Below are 13355 nucleotides of genomic sequence, written 5' to 3'. Positions count from 1 at the left end.
TCCTCCGTCCTACCCTTACCTGCCGCCCCCATGTTTCTAACTCCTCCTTACTACCCTTACCTGCAGCCCCCCAATGTTTCTAACTCCTCCTTCCCACCCTTACCTGCAGCCCCCCAATGTTTCTAACTCTGCCTTCCTACCCTCACCTCCAGCCCCCATCTTTCTAACTCCTCCTTTCCACCCTTACCTGCAGCCCCCCAATGTTTCTAACTCCTCCTTACTACCCTTACCTGCAGCCCCCCAATGTTTCTAACTCCTCCTTCCTACCCTTACCTCCAGCCCCCCCAATGTTTCTAACTCCTCCTTACTACCCTTACCTGCAGCCCCCCAATGTTTCTAACTCCTCCGTCCTACCCTTACCTTCAGCCCCCCAATGTTTCTAACTCCTCCTTACTACCCTTACCTGCAGCCCCCCAATGTTTCTAACTCCTCCTTACTACCCTTACCTGCAGCCCCCCAATGTTTCTAACTCCTCCGTCCTACCCTTACCTTCAGCCCCCCAATGTTTCTAACTCCTCCTTACTACCCTTACCTGCAGCCCCCCAATGTTTCTAACTCCTCCTTCCTACCCTTACCTCCAGCCCCCCCAATGTTTCTAACTCCTCCTTCCTACCCTTACCTGCAGCCTCACCTGACTCAATTCCAGACTCTAACTCCTCTGCCTTTCTTACACTCTGTTAAATCACTTGCAAGCTTCTCCCTGCATCATTATATTCCCTGCTAAAATACACCAAATAAATGAATATGCACAAGTGATTTAATCCAATATAAATCTCATCCTTAGTTTAAATTCATTAAACCACCTTCATGTTTGTTATCTCTGATTAGAAGGTGCTCTATTTCATGGTTTATATTTTTATGTGCTGTCTTCACTTCTTATTATTGTTTTAATGTCTGCTATGCTGACTGAATTCCAAATTATTTATATCAACACATCTCATTTTATTTTTATTTTTAAATTGTATTGTACTTTTTAAATTGTACTGTACTTTCTCCTCAGGACTCTGCTGAAAAGGAGCCTAGCCCAAATCGATTATGCTGTCTAGTAAAAGTAAGTAAACGAATAAATAAAATAAATATTGCCACTATCCCTCCTGACTGTGTTCATTAATGTTTGCTAAAACTTTCCTCAGCCAGTATCCCTTTTTTTGTGATCATTCACTCTTCTGAAATTCAGAGTTCTCTCCTTTGTTTAGCCTGTCCGTGTAATATGTTTGATTTTCAGCTATGATGTTTGATGATGTCACTTGACTCCCTTCTTCTAGAACTGAAACTCTGTGTCCTTCTCAGTTCGAGAACACCATGTGCAGTATTGGTCTTTCTTGAGTATGTCCTAGTGCTGTCCAGTCATCTAGAATTCAGCTGTCCAAACAACACCATATGAATCATCCCTCTGGAATTATTTTGCTTGCACATATGGCTAAAGCCATGATGTGCCATTTAGCACAAAACATGCTGAAAGACCTCCTCTCCAATGCCTTTTCTTTAATCTTAGAGTGCCATCTGTGTCTGTGCTGTATTTTGGTTAAGCTTAAGGACATAAATAAATCTAAATTTGAATTATGAATTTCTTTCTCACCTGCAGGAAGCTGCATTCTTTTTTCTCTTTCATCATTATTAGGAGGGAGTTCTACATATGGCCCCTTTGTCAGGGTTCATATTATACATATTTTGCTGCACGTCTCCCACTTTTTCCATCCTATGCACATCTTCTTCTGTACCTATCTGCTCTGTAAACCACATTATATTTATCTCATGTTATACCTGTATTCTACTGCCAACTCTGTCCTTGAGCATACCTTACTGTGAAGCAGTAAAGCCTTTTCATTACAGCTATGATCCCAACAACACTCAGAAAACTACAGCACTGAAACAACATTTCATCTCATAAAAGTGTAGCAAGCACTGTCCCGGAGTAACCAAATAGGTTAAAGCACAGTGTTCTGCACCAAAGGGCATTGCTAGAAACTAATCTGTTCTGGTAAGCAGGGTGCCCTGGAATAGCCTAAGGCCTTAGAAGAATTTGATGTGGTATACTGCATGATTTCCATGACTGCTTCATCACCTTTCCCCCTCTGATTGCTTCGTAATGTTTAGGCATTTAAGATGTTGGTATTATAGCAATAACCCATGCCTGGGTGTGGGTAATGCGGGATTTACCCACGGCTGGCATGGTTTGGTCCAAACAAAGACAACCGTGGGTAAATCCCGCATTACCCACACCCAGAAGTGGGTTATTGCTATTATACTATGACATTATTTAAGAAAAGAAACAATTACTTTTCTTAAATAATGGCATTGTATAATGCCTCTTTGCTGCCCTTCCGCAGCTGTCTGGCATCCGTGGCAGTTCTGATATACTGCGCATGCCCACACAGTACATCAGAGCTGTGGCCAAAAGCAACGGAGAAAGCAAGATCTCCATTGCTTTTTACTGTTTTGCTATGTTAAATGGGTTTAACATAGTGAGACAGCTTTAAAATAAGCAACGGACATCTCCGTTGCTTATTTTAAAGCTGTCTCGCTATGTTAAACCCATTTAACATAACAAGACAGGTTTAAAAAAAAAGCAACGGAGAAAGCAAGATCTCCGTTGCTTTTTTTAAACAGACAGTGTTTTTAAAAAAGACATACTAATGGAAAAAATCCGGGCGACCGGACCTTTTTCTGTTAGCATAAGTCGATTTACAACATGCATGCTGGCCAATCAGCGTGCACGTTTTGGAATATTAATGGGGGGTCATGGTATAATTAGAGTGTTTATACCTGATTATCACTGTTTTTTTACTTGGGGTGCACAATTTGATTGTTTTGTAAGTTTTTAAGTTTTATGTTACTACTTTTAGGTAGTGTTTTTTTTTCAAAACTATGTGTAATGATTTTCAAGGTACAAAAACATGAAATAAACAATATGCAGCAAAGACTTGAACACACACAGAATTATATAGCTCCCTATTAAAATCAATGGACTTTAAATGCTGAGTCCCAACAAGCAAAAAAAAAAAAAAGACTGGAAATCCACAAGAAAAGCAAATATTGAACATCTAGCTTCTTCTTTTAGTTACTTTTTTACATGGGGGTCAGCCTCCCACCTCCTGAGCTCATATATACCAAATGTGAGACTGATATTCCTCATTAAAAGGAAGTATTATGAGAAACTCATTACTTCTGATCGTCAAAACTACTTCTCTACACTCCAAAACCAAAATAAAAATAACCCTCTAAAGTTCTGGAAAGGGATCTCTACTCTCCTCCACCCTAGCAAACCAGATACTCCTACCCCAGACCCAAATGCTCCAGTACTTGATTTAGCCACCCAATTTAATTCTTTCTTTATTGACTCTATTTCCAAATTGACCTCCTCATTCTCCAACACCTCCCTGCTATCTAATACCCCCTCATCCACCCCCACTCTCTCTACTTCTATACCCTACTCCCCACCCACTAACTCCTCTACCCCCTCTTCTACACAAACTCTATCCTCATCTCCACCACCCCATAATTTCCCCCCTCCTGACTGCACCCTCTTCTCATTAAATCCCATACCTACATCTACTATAAAGAAACTCCTTCAGAAATTGAAACCATGTACCAATGCTCCTGATAATATCCCTTCTTACTTTCTCAGTATAGCCGCTGAAACTCTTGCATACCCCATTAGCATTTTAATTAACCGCTCCCTACAAGAATGCACAGTTCCCCAAATCTGGAAACAAGCCTTTATTATACCTCTACACAAAGGTGGCAACAATAATAACATTACTAATTTCCGTCCCATAGCCATCCTGTCCCCCATCTCAAAACTCCTAGAAAAATGTGTCCATCTTCAACTCCTTCCTCACCTTCTAGACAACCATCTTATAACTCCCACACAGCACGGTTTCAGACCTAATCACAGCACTATGACTGCCCTCCTCTCCTTCCTTGAAATTGTAAATAAAGCCCGTGACTCTGGACAAATTGTTTCCACCTTACTTCTTGACCTCTCCAAAGCCTTCGATACTATCTCACACAGCCTGCTCTTAACTAAACTCTCCAAACTTTACCTATCTTCCGCCTCTTTGAACTGGTTCTCTAGTTATCTATCTAACAGAAACCAAGCTGTAAAATGGAAAAAAGCCACCTCCTCTTTCCTTAGTACCCCTACAGGAGTTCCACAAGGCTCCATACTTGGTCCTCTTCTCTTCACTATTTTTATTAACGACTTCCACAAATCGATCCCATTCTCTAGCATCATCCAATATGCAGATGACTCAACTATCATCTGTTCTGCCTCTTCTATCACTACACTACAAAAACTTACTCAAGATGCCTTCTCTTCCACAGAGCAATGGATGCTAAGTAATCATCTAGCTCTCAATGCTACCAAGACCAAAGTAATGTTATTTACTCCTTTTAGAGTCACTCCTCCCAACCTGAATACATTCTTAATTACTAGTCAAAACAACTCACCTCTTGAAATACTGTCAGAGACCAAACTACTTGGGGTCCAAATTGACAACCAACTTAAATTTAATTCCCACCTGCAAATAAACATCAAAAAAACGCATCAAAAACTTGGCATGCTTTATAGACAGAATGCCTACCTCACATCTGCCACTAAAATCACTCTCTCTACTTCCTTCCTTATCCCCTCCCTTCTCTATGGCGCCCCACTACTAACTAATCTTCAGTCCTTCTTAAAAAAACAGCTTACCTCCTGCTATAACAAAATTGCAAAATTCGCCACCAGCCATAACTCCTCCACTCACCACTGTTTATCCCTCCATAAACTAAAATGGCTAGAACTTCCCAACCAACTAACTTACACTCAACTAACTCTAGCCCATAAGCTTATTCTAAACCCCTCCCTCTGTCCCTCCCTTTCATCTGCCTTTAAAATGCACCTACCTAACAGAGTTCTAAGGTCAAATAATCAAAATCTACTAGAAGTGCACAAACCTACTCATCCCCCAGGCAAAAGCCTTCTGTCCTTCTGCCTCGCTCGCCTCTGGAACTCCTTACCCCTACTCATCCGCACCACCTCTAACCACTCTACCTTCAAAAAGTCTCTTTTCTTACATCTAGCATCACAGTGGGAATGCTCTTGCTCCCACCATACATAACTAACTCTACTTAAAGTCCTCCAGTATCACATCCTACTTTATGTAGCTACTATGTTTGTTCTCTAATCTGTATTAATGTTTACATTTGTTCTATTACTAGTATTTTTCTTCTCAATGTATTAACTGTTATGACTGCTACTGTATATTTGATAAGTTCTCACTTGCATCCTGTCTACGTAGTATTAATAACTCTCTGTACCTACATTTCCTCTGTCAAATGTTGAATGTACATTTTGTTTTTGGAGCTTTTCTCCCCAGGACTCCATTGAAAACGGGTTCTTTATGGCCCAATGGACTATCCTGGTAAACCAACTGCAATAAATAAATAAAATAAATAGAAATGGCAATCTTAGCCTTAGTATAGGTAAATCCAGATTTTCAACCTTCAGTTTCCGTATTATGGGACTTCCTCATGCAGGTCCTAATATTTCAAATGGTTACAAAATTGCTTACATTTGAAAGAGCAATACTTTCCAGAAAGTACATATAAAACATGTAATATATATAGAGTATAGAAATCCCCCAATCCAAAACACGGGGCGCTTTTTCACATAAACAGCAAGTTTTGTGAAATGTCACGTAGCCTCTAGACACAAAATAATTAAAGAAGTCATTGTAAACTGACCAGAACCTTGAATCATTTCCAAAGAAATTTTCACTCAGACAAAAATGTTTCTTAAATGTATGTGAAAATGTACAATATGCCTCCAAATACTTATTAAAACTGCAAGAAAACGTTTGAATTGTTATGCTTCTGGTTTACTCCACACAGCGGTAATGCAGAATCTGACCTAAAGGCAAACAATAAGACAGACTTTGCATTGTCCCGTAGAATTGCCTGTCATCACATTTAGTCTCTTGGGTAATACAAAGTTGCTTTACTTTAGTTTATGGATTTCCAAATTCTTTACACACATGAACAAAACTGAAAGATATGCAGGATGTCTAGTTATTCTACCCTACAAAAATTACACTTAGGAGGAAGTTTGAGCAAATAAAAGCTAGTTTCTTGGAAGGGATGAGGCAAGTATTATGATAAATCATCCACTGAGCATAAAATAACTCAGTGACCGGAATATAATTCTATGAATAAAGCAGCGAATTCTGATTTATGGATAACTTGCTGTCTGTTAAGATATGACTAGCACTTATAACTTAGACTCCCAAGTTGGTGTGATCGTTAATGTAACTAAAAAGAAAAATGATTGCTTAACTAAGAAATTGTGTTGGCTACTTTAAGAAGCAAATGATTAATTGGATTAGTTATTTTAATTAGACTAGCTATCTTATAGAAAATGAAGTGAGGTATTGATTTTTGTCTGATGAAGTTCTGTATAACGGTACTAACTATAAAGGAACAAAAGCAGTTACTACAAGAGCATGTCCATAGTGTCAGTTTAAATACTGAATTCATTTTTCTTTTTATGTATATAGTTTTTCTTTTTTTGTGTAGTATTGGTTTTTAATGTAACTAGTTTACTCTTGTTTTGGAACATATATGATATCCATTGTGTCTTGTTTGTGTTTATGTATAATACAGTACATTGTAACATGTTTGTTTTATGTATATTGTGCTACATTGCATCTTGTTTGTGTTTATGTATGCTATGCTATTCTACATTGTAACTTGTTTTTTATGTATACTGTGCTACATTGAATCTTGTTTTTATGTATATTATGCTACATTGTAACTTGTTTTATCCATATTGTGCTACATTGTATCTTATTTGTGTTTATGTATACTGTGCTACATTGCATTTTGTTTGCATTTATGTATACTGTGCTGCTACAGTAACTCTTAACTACTAAGGTAAGGGTAAAAAGGGGACTTAGTGGTTTAGACCACTTACCTGTTAAAAATAAATGTATTGTACATCTCTGTATACCTTATTTACCCAGATGAAATTTCCTACATAGTGCATATTTTTCTAACAGAACACCACATCAGCCCCACAGTGCACCTCTCCATACACTTTACCTACCCAAATACTTTGCAGTGCTGTACCTCTGTCCCTACTTGCCCATTGTGACACATTTCCCACAATGCACCTCTTTATATGGTACCTATGCAAACATATACCTTGCAGCTCTGTACTTCTGCTTTTTGCTCATTGGACACATCTCCCATAATGCACCATTTTGCACACTGTACCTATGGAGACATACATTTTGCAGCTCTATACTTTTGCTCCTTTTTTGCTCATTGTAACACATCTCCCATAATGCACCACTCTGCACACTATACCTATGCAGACATACATTTTGCAGCTCTATACTTCTGCTCCTTTTTACTCATTGTAAAACATATCCCATAATGCACCACTCTGCACACTGTACCTATGTAGACATGCACTTTGCAGCTCTCTGCTTCTGCTCCTACTTGCTCATTGTGGCACATCTCCCACAGTGCACTGCCCTGTGCACCATACATATATAGATGTATACTTTGTCCCTTTGTAGTTCTGCTCCTACTTTCACATTGTAACTCATCTCCCACGATGCACAATCCCACAATGCCTGCACATGTTCACTGTGCCTGGTCTCATAAATTTTTTCTGATTAATGCTCCTTTGATATATTTTGCACACTGTACTTTTACTGTTTTTATATCTCCAGCTATCTATCCATCTATCCGTCTATCTATCTATCTATCTATCTATCTATCTATCTATCTATCTATCTATCTATCTATGTAGCTTTTATTGTAAATGACCTCCAGGGATAGAATGTCTATATGATCACACACTGTTTATTCATGTATTTCTGGTAGCTCCATATGTTCTTGACAGGTTGAATATCTGTTTTACTTTTTTAATGTAAATATTATGTTATCCCTGTGTCTAAAAAATCTATATTGTGCTAATGTTTGCAATATTGCTGTATTTCTCTGTATGTCAAGGAGTTTTTTGTCTCCATGCCTCCAGTGAACTATTCTGGAAACAAATGCACTAAATAAATAAATAAATAGATAAACGAGCAAACAAGTAAATAAACAAATACATTTTACAGCAAGACCCAGGCCATGATAGCAAGAACAATAATATAGAGTTACAATAAAAACTAATATATCACTAACCACACGATAAAATGCATAAAATGATGAAATAACACTATTAAAAAGACAGTAACAGCCCAAGTAATACTGGAGATTAAAAAAGAGCGGGCGCTTTGTAGCATAAATAGTGAAGGGATGTCTGGAAAGGATGGCTGTGTTAGTCCACAGAGGTACGATTATAGATCCAGGAAAGAAAAATGATCAGGGAATTATTAGAAGGGAGAGAACAGAAGGGAGAGAAGATAGCAGCACAATGACAGGGGGAGTCGGCGTGGCTCTGCTTAGTGTCCCAGGTGATATAATACCTATATATGCAGGTAAGTACCTTTGGAATTAGATAGCAGCACAATGACAGGGGGAGTCGACATGGCTCTGCTTAGTGTCCCAGGTGATATAATACCTATATATGTATGTAATCACCTTTGGAATTAGATAGCAGCACAATGACAGGGGGAGTCGGCATGGCTCTGCTTAGTGTCCCAGGTGATATAATACCTATATATGCAGGTAAGTACCTTTGGAATTAGATAGCAGCACAGTGACAGGGGGAGTGGACATGGCTCTGTTTAGTGTACCAGGTGATATAATACTTATGTACGCAGGTAAGTACCTTTGGAATTAGGTAGCAGCAGAATGACAGAGGGAGTCAGCATTGCTCTGCTTAGTGTCCCAGGTGATAACATATCTATATATGCAGGTAAGTAGCTTTGAAATTAGATAGCAGCACAATGACAGGGGGAGTCGGCATGGCTCTGCTTAGTGTCCCAGGTGATAACATACCTATATATGCAGGAAAGTACCTTTGAAATTAGATAACAGCACAATGACAGGGGGAGTCAGCATGGCTCTGCTTAGTGTCCCAGCTGATAACATACCTATATATATGCAGGTAAGTACCTTTGGAATTAGGTAGCAGCAGAATTATAGGGGGAGTTGGCATTGCTCTGCTTAGTGTCCCAGGGGATAAAATACCTATATATATGTAGGTAAGTACCTTTGGAATTAGGTAGCAGCAGAATAATAGGGGGAGTCGGCATTGTTCTGTTTAGTGTACCAGGTGATAACATACCTATATATGCAGGTAAGTACCTTTGAAATTAGATAGCAGCACAGTGACAGGGAGTGTCGGCATGGCTCTGCTTAGTGTCCCAGGTGATATAATACTTATGTACGCAGGTAAGTACCTTTGGAATTAGGTAGCAGCAGAATAATAGGGGGAGTCGGCATTGTTCTGTTTAGTGTCCCAGGTGATAACATACCTATATATGCAGGTAAGTACCTTTGGAATTAGGTAGCAGCAGAATGACAGGGGGAGTCGGCATTGCTCTGCTTAGTGTCCCAGGTGATAAATTACCTATATATGCAGGTAAAGTCCCTTTGGAATTATTTGAAGCAGCAGTACAGTTATGTAATGTGAGTAGTATGAGATAAAACATGAATGGCATAAATACAGCGAATATTCAGTTTACCTTGGTGGGACCACATATAAACTCTTAATTTCATTAAAGAATTTTTTTCAAGTATGTCCTTAAATCTTGTTATGCTTTTTCTGCACTTCCGATCTGTGAGGGTAGATTTTCTAGGTAGCTGGATCACTTTTATTCTTTTAGCTATGGCAACAGTAAATCTGGAAGGTAACTAGGCTGTCTGTTACAGGTGCAACCCAAGGTGTTAGAGTAGCAAGCACCATAATAGTGCAGTAATGCATCTAGATAATAAGACAAATGCATTCATCCTAATATTTTAAAACAAAAAGGTATAAGGTACATCTGATCATTCAGGAAGTCAGTACACATTCAAATGTACCTGTATTCATGGCATTCTTTCCTGCACCTGCTGAAATAACACAGCTAGACATAGCCCTTTCTCAAAATCTGTTGCACACACTAGCTGTCTTACTACATGTCCCACATATTACCTACTCTACAGCCTACCTGTGTCACTACCTATCCCACTTCCTACCCACTTTATACTCTCTGCACACTCCACCTATCCTACATACTGTATGTGTCATGTTTGCTCCCTGCAGTGTACCTGTGCACGCAGCATACCTGTTCCACACACACTTCTCTCCTGCTACATGTGGTACACAGTGTCTCTCTCACTCACTATCACTCACACAAGTCACACCTGCTCTGTGTTGCACCTCTCCACAACCTCTGTTTGCTCCACCTTTATTATGGTTAGTTTACTGAAAATATGATCCAATATATTGTAACTAAGTAACATCACCAAAAATGTTACAGAAAAAAAATGCTAACACACAACTTAATTAAAATGCAAACACGCAGCTTGATAAAAATACAGGAAACACTACTAGCTACATATGACTAAACAGGCTGTAACCAAGACAACATCTGCAAAATAATCATAGAAAATACAAAAATACTGAAAAACAACTTAATTAAAATGCAGGACATCTACTGGCTATACAAATACAACAAATTTTCTTTTTTTGAGGGGCAGATCTCTTGCACCTCCAAAATACTATAATCACTTTTGAGGTCACTGCATGGTGGGGGAAATATTCCTTTACTGTGGCAACTTTTCTGAGGTAACATTTAGTGGGAAACATACAATGTATCTATTTTGTTTGTTCATGTTTTCTTCTTGTTTTTGTTGGTTGGAGTGCTTGAAGTTAAGTGCGTGAGTGGACAGATGCAAGACCCTTTTTGGCAACAACAATGGCAGAATACAAATTCCAACAGCAGGGAAATGCAACAATGTAACAATGTGAATAATTCCAGAATGCCTCTACAAGTCAGTGAGCTCTGTACAGCATGGAGGTCTAAAGGTAATGGTTAAATAATGGACAGTCATTACACAGTAAAATGCATACAATGCTACAGTGATACAAGCATGAAGAGGTTATTCTTTAAAAGGAGAGGATAATGCCTAATTTGTGCCAAGCATAAATTACAATATGGTAAAGTATATCAACATATATTATGGAACATGACATATTATCAGAGTTTACTGTACTAGTCAAATGACAGTTTCTTCCATGTACATAAAAACATATTCCTTTCTGATTTCTCTATGGCAAAAAAGAATGAAATCATATCAACACAGTGCATCTTATATGGCACAACTATAAAAAGTAGGTTATTTCAGACGTGTGATTTTAGTTTTTGGTTGCAATCACTGCAGCATTTCATGTATAAACATCAATGCTGACACTTTCATTCACAGCAACAGTTGAGCAGCTTGAATTGCACCTGCACACACACACACATGCACACCCACACACACACACACACACACACACACACACACACACACACACACACACACACACACACACACACACACACACACACACACACACACACATAGCTGTCCACACAGTACTTCTCCTACTACCTGTCCAGCGCTTCACCTGTACCATGTTACTCCTGCCTGCAGAGAACACCTGAGCATGCTGCACTTATCCCATTATCTGTCCCATAGTACAGGTCAGGATTATGTACCTGTCTTTACTGTATAGCTATGTTAGTGCATAGTACCCATCTTCACATTGTAATAGTTCAATGGACATCACTTACCCTTTGTCTGTTCACTTACATACCTACCCCAAACTGAATTATTCCCAAGTTATATGTGTCAGCACACTGTACCTGTTTTCCCAGATACCTGCACACTGTGATTATCCAAGTATCTGCACCACACTGTGTCCTCCCTTGACAGCACCTCTGCTGTACTGTATCTACAGACATAGCACACCTGGAGAAATTATTCCTGTCTTGTATTTTGTACCTGTTCACAAAGGCAGTAGCTCCCCCAACCAATACTTTTTCAATTACAGTATATATATATGTAAAATAAATAAATAAATAAATATAACATTGTGAACCCCTTGATTTATGGATCAGATATCTTTGTAAAAACCTACAAAATCATACATTTAAATGAGAAATATTAATATGCTTCTATGATATCTTTTTAACTTATTAATTTGTAGGTCAGTTCATATCATATTTTAAATCATATTCTAAATGTGATAAATGGGATACAGCACAAGCTATGGCATTATCTTTATTTTTCTGATACTTAAGCGGGAGAAACACAAATAGTACATTTTGAAAGATTTGTCAGTTATTGTCAGGAGCATTCCTAAAAATCTGACTGTGGAAATAAAAAGTACAAATCAGAATGCAATACAGAGAAGAAACGCAGTGAGACATTATCGTAATCTCTAACTATGAATAAATAAATCCCCCTTTCTCTCCCCTCCCATTCTCCACACTATCCCCCCCACACTTTCTATCAATGTCTGTACATTTTCCTTCTTTTGAACAATGATTATCCTTTTGTTTTTACTCTTATATGTAGTACATTTAGACCAGTGCTATCAGTGCAACCCTTAATGTTCATAATTTTTTCTTTTGTTTTTCTCTTTATAATTAATTTCGTATTTGCATTGTTATTTTTAATAGTTTTTGTCCTGTATGTTTACCTTTGCTTATGTTTGCTGGGGCTCTTTCCCCTTGGGTCTCCACTGAAAATGGGTTTGTTTGCAAACTCATTTGGACTAACCCAGTTAACAAATGTGAAATAAATAAATAAAATAAGTAAAGTCACTTTCACTAAACTTTAACACTGACGTAGGAGTGAGCTCTGAGAAAATGGAGTAGGTGACAAACAGTAAGACAGAAAGAAGGTAAAGTCTAAAGGACAGTAAAACCTGAGGCACACACAGCTAAGGACAGAATATGGAAAATATGGAAGAAAGAATGCCTGATGCCTACCTTGATGGTGCCAGAAACAGGTGGTGAGAATGAGCTTTGGATCAACGTCTCTAATGCTGACAGTCCAGTGATGCTGGTCAGTGCAGGAAAGCTACTCCATATTCAGGACTTTGCTTCCCAGTTTTAAACACTTTGCATCCTATAGCTAAATGTAGCAACAGTTGCAGTCCTTGAAAAACCCACACAATTGCATTTTGTTAACATTATTAACTGGTGGAACATTCTGATCAGAACATTTTGGGTGGGGGGGGGGTTGCATCCTGTTTCCATCTACTTGAAAGGACTTTTATCTCTCACCTCTGCAAACAAAACCTCATAGTGATGCAAATATTTAGTCTTTATTGTTACATTTGTTTTTCTCTTTAACCGTTTACAGAGTACATGAGCAGAAGTTGTTTGAATGTTATTTGTTATCGAATGCGGTAATTTAAACTGTGTACAAGGTAT

At 38.5% G+C, this 13355-nt stretch overlaps 1 long non-coding RNA gene across 1 annotated transcript in view; it reads right to left on the bottom strand.

Moving 5' to 3' along the window:
- LOC122812885 overlaps positions 1–13020 on the bottom strand; it is a 50127-nt gene extending 37107 nt beyond the window's left edge. The window contains exon 1 of the long non-coding RNA XR_006366602.1: positions 12909–13020. This is a non-coding gene — a long non-coding RNA (uncharacterized LOC122812885). The remainder of the gene's footprint in view (positions 1–12908) is intronic.
- Positions 13021–13355: the final 335 nt, after the last annotated feature.

Source organism: Protopterus annectens, chromosome 10.part0 (genome assembly GCF_019279795.1).
Source record: "Protopterus annectens isolate FY-2018-M chromosome 10.part0, PAN1.0, whole genome shotgun sequence".
Lineage (NCBI taxonomy): Eukaryota > Metazoa > Chordata > Ceratodontiformes > Protopteridae > Protopterus > Protopterus annectens.
Note: the sequence above shows the minus strand (reverse complement) of the source record. Positions and strands in the feature narration are given on the sequence as shown.